Raw genomic sequence first — 13,205 nt, forward strand, 5'->3', positions numbered from 1 at the left:
AGAAAAAATAATGAGTTGAAGAGAATTACTAAACAGTTTGAGTACTGAGGTTGCTGATCCATTTCTGATTCCAATTAACCTTAATTTGTTTAGAGGCTCAGAAACATCAAATGAATCTAACTGGCCAATTAGCAGACCAGCAACACGAGTTCAGTTCACCAAAGGCTCTTTATCAGTTGGACATGATGAGGGCAAAATTCAGCTAATTCTGTGATAAGTGTCAGGGTGCAGCTCTGTCCTGTAGAGCCTCTTAACTTGGGAGATAGAGAAACATACACATTCTGAGATATTGCATGTAGGGATTGCTGAGGAATGACCTGCACTTCATTTGGGGATTTTTATTAGCAAGTACAGCTGCAGCTGCTTACAAGTGAATATTAATAAGACTATTGACTGAGCCCATGAGGTTTAGACTATGATGAATTCTTTGCCACATACACTATTTAGTAAGGACTCAGTGTTCAAAAAACGTAAATGACTATGCTTCTTTTATCTGTAAATTTGGCAAAGTATTTCTTTAGTGCATAGCCATTGCCCTTTCTAAAAGTCTGTTCTTCTTTATCCAGTCATCTATTGATGGGCTTTTTGGTTGTTTCCATGTCCTGGCCACTGTGAACAATGCTGCAATAAATATGACATCGGAACATTTACAGCAAAATGGTGGGATCTTGATAACATGATACGAAGCGAAATAAGTAAATCAGAAAAAAACAGGAACTGTATTATTCCATACATAGGTGGGACATAATAGTGAAACTAAGAGACATTGATAAGAGTGTGGTGGTTACGTGGTTACGGGGGGGAGGGGGGAATGGGAGAGGGAAAGGGGGTGGGGAGGGGCACAAAGAAAACAAGATAGAAGGTGACAGAGGACAATCTGACTTTGGGTGGTGGGTATGCAACATAATTGAACGACAAAATAACCTGGACTTGTTATCTTTGAATATATGTATCCTGATTTATTGATGTCACCCCATTAAAAAAATAAAATTATTAAAAAAAATGATAAAAGTCTGTTCTACCTATCAAGGTAAATATATGATATATCCAATTATTTAAAACTAGGATTTTGAAACACATATCTACTAACTAACTTGTAGAAGAGAGGATCTTTTCTTTCCTGGACAACTATCATCTGATTTCTTATTTAAAGGTGAAATCTTCTGGTTACTATGAGAACAAACTGAAATAAAATCTATTTGATTGCATGGTCGGTTTCTAAATTTGCATTTGCCAGGTCTAAAATTATTAATACAAGCACAGAAACTATTATATTTGCAACACACTGTTGATACAATGAAAATTATTCAAAAAGTGGACTTGGGTCCTTCTTAGGACAGGAGCAGACTTGATAAGGTGTCAAAAGGAGAGTGAGAAACAACAACTAATTCCAACTCTGATGACAGCTTGATGTGTAGCCTCGGGCAACTGATTTAATTTCAGGGAGCCTCTAGTTTTTCCATGGTGATATTAATGTATGCTTACTTCTCAAATGTGTCGTGGGGATTAATTATTTAATGTTTACCAAGTGTTTGAAGATGAAGACTAAAGATAGATACTAATTTTATTACTTGGAATAGGATATATCAGGAAACTGCATTCTTTCTTACCTGTGAGTGCTGATGTTTAGTGAGGTCACCTTGAAGAGAGATCTGCTAAAAATGTGAAAAAAATGAAGATGAAACAGCCACTTCTCAATGAATCAGAATTTTTTTCCTGCCTTGTACTTTTGAAGAAATGTGTTTGACAGCCAAGCATAACAGGAATGTGTTTAAAAGTTATATCTAGAAAATATCTCCAGGGCTAAAGCAGTGTCAGCTTGATTTTTTACCATACCTACATTAATTGCATAATGAGAATTTGTATACTAAATAATGGCACTTAGACAACAAGAACTTCCTACCACAAAGACAAACTTATGTTGAATCTACTTTGTTAAAGTTTTTATTTATTGATTTTACAGAGAAAGGACAGGCAGGGAGGAGCAAGAAATATTGGTGTATAGCTGCTTCACTTAGGTGTTCATTGATTGCTTGCTTGTTGCTTGTCATACGTTGCTTTGAATGTAGTGTTAAATTAAGAAACAGAAACAATGAACACTTATGATTTCTAAAGGGGGTAGAAACCAATAGGATTTTCTACCTAATTATAAAATAAAATGTTATTACTTCACTCTTTCATGCTCATGTATTTTCTAAGTATTGAAATGTGTGATCTAATTAGTAGATTTGAGAATTAATGAAAGCATACTGTCCTATTGGAAGGACTCTAGAAGATGTTTTCAAGCAAGAAAAAGTAAAGTTTAGTAATTGTTCCTTTGGAGACTACAGTACTAAAGTAGTAATCTATTTTAGATATCATGAGTCACTGCCCACAGATTGCATGACCAAATGTTAGCATAGGTATGTAGTTAGGTATCAATTAGGCAAGCTGGCAGAGGGAATCAGGCATTCAGTATAATAAACTAAGGGAAATGAATCAAAAATAAAGTTTTGTAAAACTGGAAAGCCTGCTTCAATGGGAAATTACAACAGTCTATCAAGCTTGATTTACTAGAAGCTATAGAATTTACCAGTCATTCACACACACTCCAGGAGATTGTTTTGCCCTCTGCCTTCAGAACTTAACCCCCTCCCCCCACACACAGGTTAGGAAGAATCTACCCAGGGTATAACTGGCCAATCCCCAGACTATCGGAGAAGATGCCTCTGTGCTTCCACTTTGAGGCATGTGCAATAAAAACCAAGATGGTAGCCATAGAGACCTGTCAGTCTAGTGGAGAGGAAGGACCTGATTGGTTAGGGGGGAGAGCAAACACAAGCCTGTGAAAGATTAAGAAACTGATTAATTGATTTAAAGAAGGCTTAGACCTTCCCAGCCAAGACAATTATAAACACAGGCTTAACAGAGAAAGTCTCTCCCTTCTCTTTTCCTGCTTAGGAAAGTGAGCTTGCCCCATTCATTCACAAGTTCACCAAGCAGCCATCCTGCCTAAGTCAGCAACTGCTGTAGGCTGGCAGCCATGCAGTTTCCCAAGTGCATGCTCTGAATGTGGCCCGGCTACAGCAAAGCAGCCCCTGGACTGGACTAAGCTTTGATATGGACTGAACTATGGCACAGAACACATAGATACTGATCTTTGTATTGGGCCTGATGGAAACTAGCCTGGACTTTTTCATGGTGGGACAGATGGAGATGAGACACTGGAAACCTGTGGACAGCCTTCTGTTTCAACTCCACTGAATCTTACCGAGCCACAATCTCTATACATGAGTATATGAAGTGATTTTTCTGCAGCTCTGTAAAATAACACTATTTCCATCGCCAACACAAAAACCATCAAAAGTTTTCATTTTCTATACAGATAAAGTCTGGACTGCTACTTAAAAATTCAGAGAAATATAGAAAAACAATTTTATAATTTTATATTATGCAAATGAAAAAACTATGTCCCTAATGTTGAAACACTTGATTAAGTTTCCATTGCTGTTGATAGCTGAACAAATATCCTGATTTATATGCTTTTTTCCCTCCATGTCAAATCCAATTGATTACTTTCTAATGGCTAAAAATAACAAAATATGATGAACAAATTTACTTATATATGTCTGCCCAGGTAATGGTCTTAGTCCAAGGGACTAAGAGAACACAATGAGATTTCCTCAAATCATTATTCATAAAAAGTTGAACACATTTTGTTCTGTGGAAGATTCCTGTACCAAAATCCCAAGAACTGAATGTGAAAATACCTTGAAATGTTTATAGGGTCAGGGCGTGCTTTATAAGATATTTGGCTCCCAAATAAGGTCTGAGTTAACCACAGATATTATAGCAAATATGGTTTGTCATTTAACTGCCCTTTCTTTCTATCAAACCTCTCAGGTGACCCACTTTTTTTTTTAAATTTATTTATTCATTTTAGAGAGGAGAGGGAGAGATAGAGAGAGGGAGAAGGGGGGAGGAGCTGGAAGCATCAACTCCCATATGTGCCTTGACCAGGCAAGCCCAGGGTTTTGAACTGGCAACCTCAGCATTTCCAGGTCGACACTATATCCACTACACCACCACAGGTTAGGCCTCAGTTAACCCACTTTTTTTTTTTGTATTTTTCTGAAGCTGGAAATGGGGAGAGACAGTCAGACAGAGTCCCGCATGCACCCGACTGGGATCCACCCAGCACTCCCACCAGGGGGCGACGCTCTGCCCACCAGGGGGCGATGCTCTGCCCCTCCGGGGGGGGGGGAGGGTCGCTCTGTTGTGACCAGAACCACTCTAGCGCCTGGGGCAGAGGCCAAGGAGCCATCCCCAGTGCCTGGGCCATCTTTGCTCCAATGGAGCCTCGGCTGCGGGAGGGGAAGAGAGAGACAGAGAAGAAGGAGAGGGGGAGGGGTGGAGAAGCAGATGGGCGCTTCTCCTGTGTGCCCTGGCGGGGAATCGAACCCGGGACTTCTGCACACCAGGCCGACGCTCTACCACTGAGCCAACCGGCCAGGGCCAGTTGACCCACTTTTAATCCTCACCTTCTACCAGCCATCTACCAGCTATTCCATACATCTCTCTTATGTTTTCTTCTTCTCTTTCTCTGGTGCCACTGTAGAATGTGAAGGTTAAAACATTTTTTGATAAGGTAATTTTTTTACTCCTCCTCTTCCCTCTCTGTTTCTTTTCCTCGGATAGTGGTATGAAGTTAAGGATAGACACAAGAAGAGACAACAAGAAAAAAAGAGATTATGTTCAAAAAGGATAAAATAATACTTTAAAAAATAGGTAGTATTTTCTCACCAAATTACTTGCTCAGGAATGAAACAAGTGTGAGAGCTATAATTTTAAATTTGATCTTTTTAATTCTAAACAATTTCATATACAATTCATTGAGATAAATTAAGATCAATTAATTGAAAAGAAAGGTTAGAAATTCTGAAAAAAATTATATACGGAAATATGAGCAATGGTAACTAATCACTTGCTGCTATCAATCAGTACACACTCTTTTTCTAAAAATAATAAAAATAGGTCACGGCTACATAGCTCAGTTGGTTAGAACGGGCTCCAGTATGCCAGCATTGCTGGTTTAATCCCCGGTCAGGGAACATGCAAGAATAAACCAATGAATGCACAAGTAAGTGGAACAACAAATTGATGTTTCTTTCTCTCTCTCCCCTTTCATCTCCCTCTTTCTAAAAATCAATCAATCAATAAGTAAACAAAAATAAGATTATATTTGAAAATCCAGAAGATTTTTCTTTTCATTTTTTATTCTTATGCTTCCCAAAACATTCTTTCATATAAATATAAACACACAAAATTCTAATTAATATACAATTCTAAGTATTATTTAGACATTGACTGATTTGGACCCTCAACATTCAGACATGGGGCTCTTCTTTAGATCCCTTTTTTTTTCATCTGCTAGTTCTACATCGCTCTTCTCTGTGACTGCTTGAGTATTTCTGTATCTTTTTAGATAAAACACTGTCTTTATAAAGCTGCTTCTTGTGTTATGTACATTTTCATATTTACTTTCCATTGTGAGAGAGAATGACTTTTCTGAAATTTATGTGATGGGAGTAAGGCTTATCATAAGCTTTTCTGACATCTAGCAAAAAAAGGAACTCTTTCTGTTTGAGGGTCACCTGAAAATTTCTCTCTCGGTTTGTATTTGCTTTCTGTGTTTGTCTACAAATATTCTTCTGGCTGTTGCATCATTAGATTTGCAAATTTTCTGTATCTTACACAATTATATATTCTTATATAGGAATGTTAGAAATGAATATAGCAGAACAATAAAAGTATTTTATAGAACAGTTCTTTCAATCACTTGTTGGCCCAATTACTTTTCAATTAAAAATGGAGAATAGACACAGCTATTCCATCTGTGTATATTTTGTTTCTGTCTCATAGTAATGACAATGATACTTCCAGTTAATAATTGTATTATGTTGTAAATTACCTACTTAAACATACGTTATATAATTTACTCTGCCCAATAATCTTTTGGGTTTAGTATTCTTCACATTTTATGATAACTTAAAGAAAAAAAGACTCAAAATCATAGCTGTGGATAAAATGATAATGATAATGGCAATGATTATAACAATAATTTATTGAAGTGCTTACTGTGTTTAGTGTCACTACTAATTAAGGCAAGAGTTTATTATTAAGGCAAGAGTTTATCATTGCTCCTATTTTATAGCAGAGAAGATAAAGTTCAAAAAGTAAAAAAAAATCACACAGCTGTCAATCCATAAAACTGGCTTCAAATGCGGGTCTCTTTAAAATGGTATAGAAGTTACATAGACATAGGTTTTAGATCGAAGATTTTTACACTTTTCACCAGACTGTTCTGTGCTGTGTGTTAGTACTACAGACATTACATGATTTATCAATTTTACTGTGAGTCATATTTTAAGTGTATTCTTCTCCTCTTTTGAATAAGACCTTCTGGTCTCTGAAGGCAGAAACCATTCCCTATTCACCATTGTATCTTCACAGTTCCTAAGTTACTACCACTCTGTACAATCACTGCCTTAAACATATCTAATGAGCATGTGCTATGTGTAAGATTTGTGTTAGGACCTGGAGAAACAAACAAATAAAAGCCATCCTCTCTGCTCTCTAGTGATATTATAAGCCAAGTCAAGATCACAGAACACGCATATGAGAGATAAGCAACACTCAGCAACATATATGCTCACTGTCCAATAAGTAAAACTTACAGTAAATACTATGAGAATGTTTCGGGGGATATTGCTGGCTTCATGCAGAGGGTGGCTATCCATTGCAGGTTAGGGGAGACAGTTTGGCTTATGCCTGTTTTCTGAGTCCTATTATTTATAGCCCCACTTCACTCTGAACAGTGTTCCATTTAGACAATAAACTATAAGGTCACCTTACTCACAGATGGAGGTAGAAAGAAAGGTTTCTTTAAAAGGTGAATTGTGAGCTATGTCTTAAAAGAAGCAACAGACATGAATCACAGAGTTGGCATTCTGAAATGCATCTTTTATCATTTTAAAAAATTTGCAGCCATGAATTGTTTCAATCCCACTGTCTGCTTTCATTCTAGGGAGTTCTGTGAGAAAATAAGACACATTTTACAAAAAGGGAACAGAATGTTTCACTGATGTCTCAGCTTACCTTGTCCCGCAGGATGGCAGCTCAAGCTGGCATCTCTGTGCCAGTGTGTGTGGTAGGAGGGCATGTGGTGCCTTCAGCTTCTTTATCTTTGCAGTTGCTAAAGCAATTACTCACTAGGAATTAATATGAACTAGAATGAATTAGGTAAAAAGTCACATATTTAATGCCCATTCACTCAAAATAACTGGTTGCTTATTTAAAATTGGCTCACATTTGAGAAAATAATGTAAAAATGTCTTTAGTGGACATATTTGAGTGCTTATCAACACAGATGGACAGGGGAAGCTTTTGGGGAATGCTAATATAACATTTAAGTATATTTTGCATGAAAATCACGTTCAACTTTTCAGAGCCATATAAAGATGCAGCCCTTAGCAACTATTGATAGAACACACCCTCTGATAGAACTGGTTTCTGTGTTAGTGTTCAGTAAAAGCAGATTTTTTTTTAAAGGGAAGCAGTAGATATATGGTCCATGGAGGGTAAGAAGTGTATTGTACTCTTCATGACTACATTTATAGAAATCAAACATTTTGATTATATAATTTCAGAGTGAATGGTTACACTATTTCTTAGATTGATGGGTGTTTAATTTTGAATTTGAACACAAATGCCATACCATGATCATCTTGGTGTCTCCCATATATTACAGAGTGGCTGATATATGTTAGGTAGTTAAAAACTGTTGAATATCTTGCCTGAATTATGTGTTGTCTAATGATTATGTACAAAGGTAGCTGTAAGTGAAGATTAATTTCTAAAATAGATTCCTAGGAAGTTTTTGTGCATATATTTGACTATTGAATCATATACTTATACCTATCATATGCTTTCGATTACCAAGTGCATACCCAGAAGCTAGTTAAGACACATTTAACAGCATTATTAAAGAATAATCAATGGAGAATAGGTCGCGGAGAAACTTCTTAGTTCTTTAAACAATTTTGCCTTTTAAGCTATCAGACAATCCTAATCTTAAATCTTAAATTTTGTCATCCTCCTACTGAGGATGACAAAATTCCTGAATGTTCACAAATTCTGTCTGACTATCAATGCTCAAATAAACCAACCAGTCTAGAGGCTACATATTCACACTGTTTTAAATCACAGCATGTTTTTGTAATGAGTAGATTGAGAGTCAAAAATCTTAGGTTAAAGTTATGCTATTCATATGCTGTGTGATCTTAGTAAAATCAGAAAGTTAATCTCTCTGAACCTTAGTGTGCTCATCTACAACATGTCACTGAGACAGGATTACTCTAAAGATCTCCATATCTTGTACAAATGATGTGAGTTCAGATTATTCAGGAACCTGGACATTGAGTGATTAAATAGTAGATAGGTAGCATATGTGACATCTTCCAGTAATATATAGTTGGAGAAAATGAAACATGCATTTTTCAAATATTTAAATGACAATTCATATTTTAAAGTGCTTAGACAAGATTTGAATGTAAATTTTATATTGAATAGTAATGTTTTTTGTTCTTAACCTTTGTTAATTAGAAATTCAGGAGAGGGGGTGGGGGGCACAAAGAAAACCAGATAGAAGGTGACGGAAGACAATTTGACTTTGGGTGAGGGGTATGCAACATAACCAAATGTCAAAATAATCTGGAGATATTTTCTCTGAACATATGTACCCTGATTTTTCAATGTCACTGCATTAAATTTAATAAAAATAAGAAAAAAAAGAAATTCAGGAATGTTAAAAAGAAATTTAAGCAAAAAATGAATAAGATTTAGATGAAGAAGTCTGAGGTTAAAACACTGGAATAGTTTACTTTTTTATTTCTGAGGGTAAACTAAATGGTAACCATGTATTAACATGAAAATCTTTGCTGGAATGAACCTAAAGGCTGAATGATTTAGTTTGACAGAGTATCAAGAAGAAATACAGCAGAGAATTGCCAAATATTTACATCATTTTGTGCTTTCATGGCACGTTGTGTAACAGTAACTTTTGGCTTTTTTTGAGTGGGGTGGAGAACAAAACTTCTTTAAAAATATGCTCAAAATTACTGAGTAGTACATTAATCAACTTCTGCTAGATTATGCTTTGTAACAAACATCTTCCAGATTTTAGGGACTTATTGCAAAGAAACATTTATTTTTTGCTAAAGTATCATAAATCTGTTGTGTTCCAGGCTGGTGACCACATGTCTACACCAACATGTCTTATCATTTCAGGACCCAGACTAAAGAGAATCTGCTTCTATCTGAGTATTATTATGTTATTTTTATCATGCTAACCTCATAACATAGGACAATAACACAAGAGAACCTGAATCAGATTCTAATATAATTTATTTATTTTTATTTTTTTTTAATTTTTTTTTATTTATTCATTTTTAGAGAGGAAAGAGAGAGAGAGAGAGAGGGAGGAGAGAGAGGAGAGAGAGATAGAGAGAAGGGGGGAGGAGCTGGAAGCATCAACTCCCATATGTGCCTTGACCAGGCAAGCCCAGGGTTTCGAACCGGCGACCTCAGCGTTTCCAGGTCGACGCTTTATCCACTGCGCCACCACAGGTCAGGCCAGATTCTAATATAATTTAAAAGCTTCTCTTTAGCATGATCAACAACACTTCTACTCACTTATCACACTGTCAAGAGCACATCACATGGTCAGGCCACAAATAATGAAGCGGGGATATATATTCTTTCTACATTGTTCATTGGAGAATCTTATCACATTGGGCAGGTATTATCATAGTATTATGGGTGGGGGTGGGGTAGTAAATATTGGTAACAATAATCAGTTTACTACGACATCCACAAGGAAATATAACTGCAAACATATATTTAAAATTTCAAGGTGTTCTAAGCCAAAGGTTACATCTCCTGGGTAAATAACCAAATAACAAGGTAGTACTTCTAGATGTTCAACATGTTTGGCAAATAGTTTTGAAAAAATTACATCAGGTAGGACTTTCCAAAAGACATTTCCCCACCCCCAACAACTTACCAACTTAATGAATTGTTGCATTTATAAATATCCCCCCCAAAAAAATATGGTTTTTTGAATGAGCTATCCAGATATACTGTAGAGAACTGATTGATATACAGAACTGATCATCGAGTGTACTTAAAACATTCTCAAATAACAATGATATCTATTTAACCTTAGAAATTAAGTTGTGGGTATTTTGTTGATATTGTTTTTCTCATAAATATGAAAGGGTGCTGCACTACTTCACAGGTTAGTATGTTCTGACAGAACTTGGATTAACTTCAGGTTGTGCTAACTTCAAAGCTTTAGAAACTGTTTTAGTATATTCTCTCTGGAAAGTAATGAAATGATTATATGCAGCACTGAAGAAGAGGTAGAAAAGACCAAAAATTTAGAAATAAAAACAAAAATATTTAAATAATTTGGAGATTTGATAACACTGATTCTTGTTAATAGGGGTCAGAGCTAGAGTTAGATGCTTAGCATTTCCTGAAGACAGAGAGTTCTGGGAAGGCACCAAGCAGTGTGTGCCTCCAATGTGGTTTACTGGTTCTGGCAGTGAATAAACTAGGCTTACTGTGTTCTCTACTTTGTAGTTATGTTTACACTATGAAGAGCAAGTTGAAAAATGAGTAATTCCGCAGATGCAAAGGTCAAAATAAGCTGACCTGTAAAAAAAGAAGAAAGACAAATTATGGTTTAATTGTTAGCACTTGCTAATTTATTAATTCATATGACAATTATAATTTCTTTCTCATTAGGAATGGTCTTAACATTTTCTAGGAATTATTATTATTTTTATAAATAATTTTTTATTATTTTAATGGGGTGATATCAATAAATTAGGGTACATATATTCAAAGAAAACATGTCCAGGTTATCTTGCCATTCAATTATGCTGCATACCCATCACCCAAAGTCAGATCGTCCTCCGTCTCCTTCCATCTAGTTCTCTTTGTGCCCCTCTCCCTCCTTCTCTCCCCCCCCAACCACCACACTCTTGTCCATGTCTCTTAGTCTCATTTTTATGTCCCACCAATGTATGGAATCATGCAGTTCTTGGGTTTTTCTGATTTACTTATTTCACTCCGTATAATGTTATCAAGATACCACCATTTTGTTGTAAATGATCTGATGTTGTCATTCCTATGGCTAAGTAGTATATTATAGTGTATATGTGCCACATCTTCTTTATCCAGTCTTCTAGATATATTTTTTTACAGTGTTTAAAGCCTTTAAGAAAACTTTTGGCCAATTCAACAAGAATCCATAAAAGAGTAGTGTCCTTAACATGTTCACCAAGTCCAAGTTGGCACCAACACCATTCCAAATCCCTGCGAATGCAACCCAACCCCAGTTCAATCCGTTAGAAGCTGTCACAAGGAGCAGGAGTCCAGGAAAAGTCCACATCCAGGAAAAGTCAGCATGGCACTGGAATTGTTGTCACAATTCTATACTTTGCAGCTCATATCCAAGTCCCAATGACCGCTGCTTCTAGCTGGTAATGATTCAGGTAGACTGGAAAGCCTTCTGCAGCATGTGTGGATATGGAGCTTCTGTTCTCCTCTGCCTGGAGAGATGAGACCAGGTTGCTTTTCCCTGGAGCTCTGTGACTGTGGCGTGGTAAAGAGAACCTTGGGATACACTAAGCTGGGTGGCAAAGGTAGATTCATAATAGAAGTTGGCAAAAGAGGGAGAGGGAGCTCTAAATTAGGAGTAGGTCCCAGCCTGAAATATGAGTGGGGCATTGAGGTAGGAGGGATAAAGGAAACACTATATATTGAACAAAGCAGCAGAAAATAGGACTATCAACACCCACAACAGAGATCTTTGAGGGAAGAATAAAAAACCTGACTATTCAGGCAAGACATAGTTAAGTGGCCCTTGTGCAAATGAGATCAGTTTACCTGCTTCTTGGAATAAATACCCTAGGCTCATCCACAGAGTCTTAGATGGGGCCGACGGCCCTGGGCACCTTCAGCCTTCAGTGGCAAACCCCAGCATTTTGGGCAAGGTTAGGTCATAGGTGGCTGGAGCAGGGCTGGAAGAGACTGAACCCTCCCTTAGAGGAGCGAGGGGGAAGCCTACCTTCCAGTGTCCCTTTTTCCTCACAGTGAAGGCATGTAAGCCTGGCAAGATTTAGCTCAATGACCTTCCTTTTCATTATTGAAGCAGGACCCAGATGAAATCCTATAAGACCCCTTTGGGGCATTGGAGCCTTTAAGGGCATATCCTAAAAGCTGGTAGTTCCCCTGATCTCTTTTGGGCTTTTTCTGCCCAAAAGCCCAAAAGCTGTACCTTATAAGCCATGCTCAGAAGATCTCACTGAGGGGTTTGAGGATCCCCATCTGCCTATATAAACCTTTTCTGTATATCTGGAGCTATTTGGAAAAAGACAAAACAGTGTTATTAGCTGGATCAAATAAAAGAAGGTAGAAGTTTGCAGGAGAAGAAGATTTGGGTCTCCTGTTCATCAGCATTCAAAAGAAATTTAAATTTTTTTAAGTAAAAATCATGATATGGTAGACCCATAGGAGTTCCAGGATATGACTTCCCCCTTTTAAATTTTTTTTTAAATTGACCTTAAAATATTTGCTGAGTATGCTTTAATAATACTTTGACTTTAAAGATTGTAAGAAATACTCATAATTTGAAAGGTTTGACAAAATACAGCAAATGCTTTTGCTACATATGCAGGAGCATTGTCAGTTTTAACAAGTTTAGGAAATCCAATAATAGAAAAATGCATACAAACAATAAGCTATAACCTGCTTAGCAGCCTCTCCTGTTCTAGCAGAGGTTACTATAAATCCAGAATAAGTATCCACTGTAATGTGGACATAGGACTGTTTGCCAAATGAAGGTATATGACTAACCTCCATTTGCCAGACTTGTCCTGGTAGGAGTCCTTGAAGGTTAACTCCAAATGAGGGGACAGATTGTAGTATAGGACCCCTTGGACAGGATTTACCAATCTGCCATACTGCTTCCTGAGAAAGTTGAAGCTGTTTACACAGGGCTGCTGTGTTCTGGTGATGAATAGTATGAGACTGAATTGTTCGATCTGTCATGGTTGCTCCAAATAATTTTCTTTTGGGTAGCTTGATCAACAAGGGCA

Source organism: Saccopteryx bilineata, chromosome 5 (assembly GCF_036850765.1).
Source record: "Saccopteryx bilineata isolate mSacBil1 chromosome 5, mSacBil1_pri_phased_curated, whole genome shotgun sequence".
NCBI classification, from domain to species: domain Eukaryota; kingdom Metazoa; phylum Chordata; class Mammalia; order Chiroptera; family Emballonuridae; genus Saccopteryx; species Saccopteryx bilineata.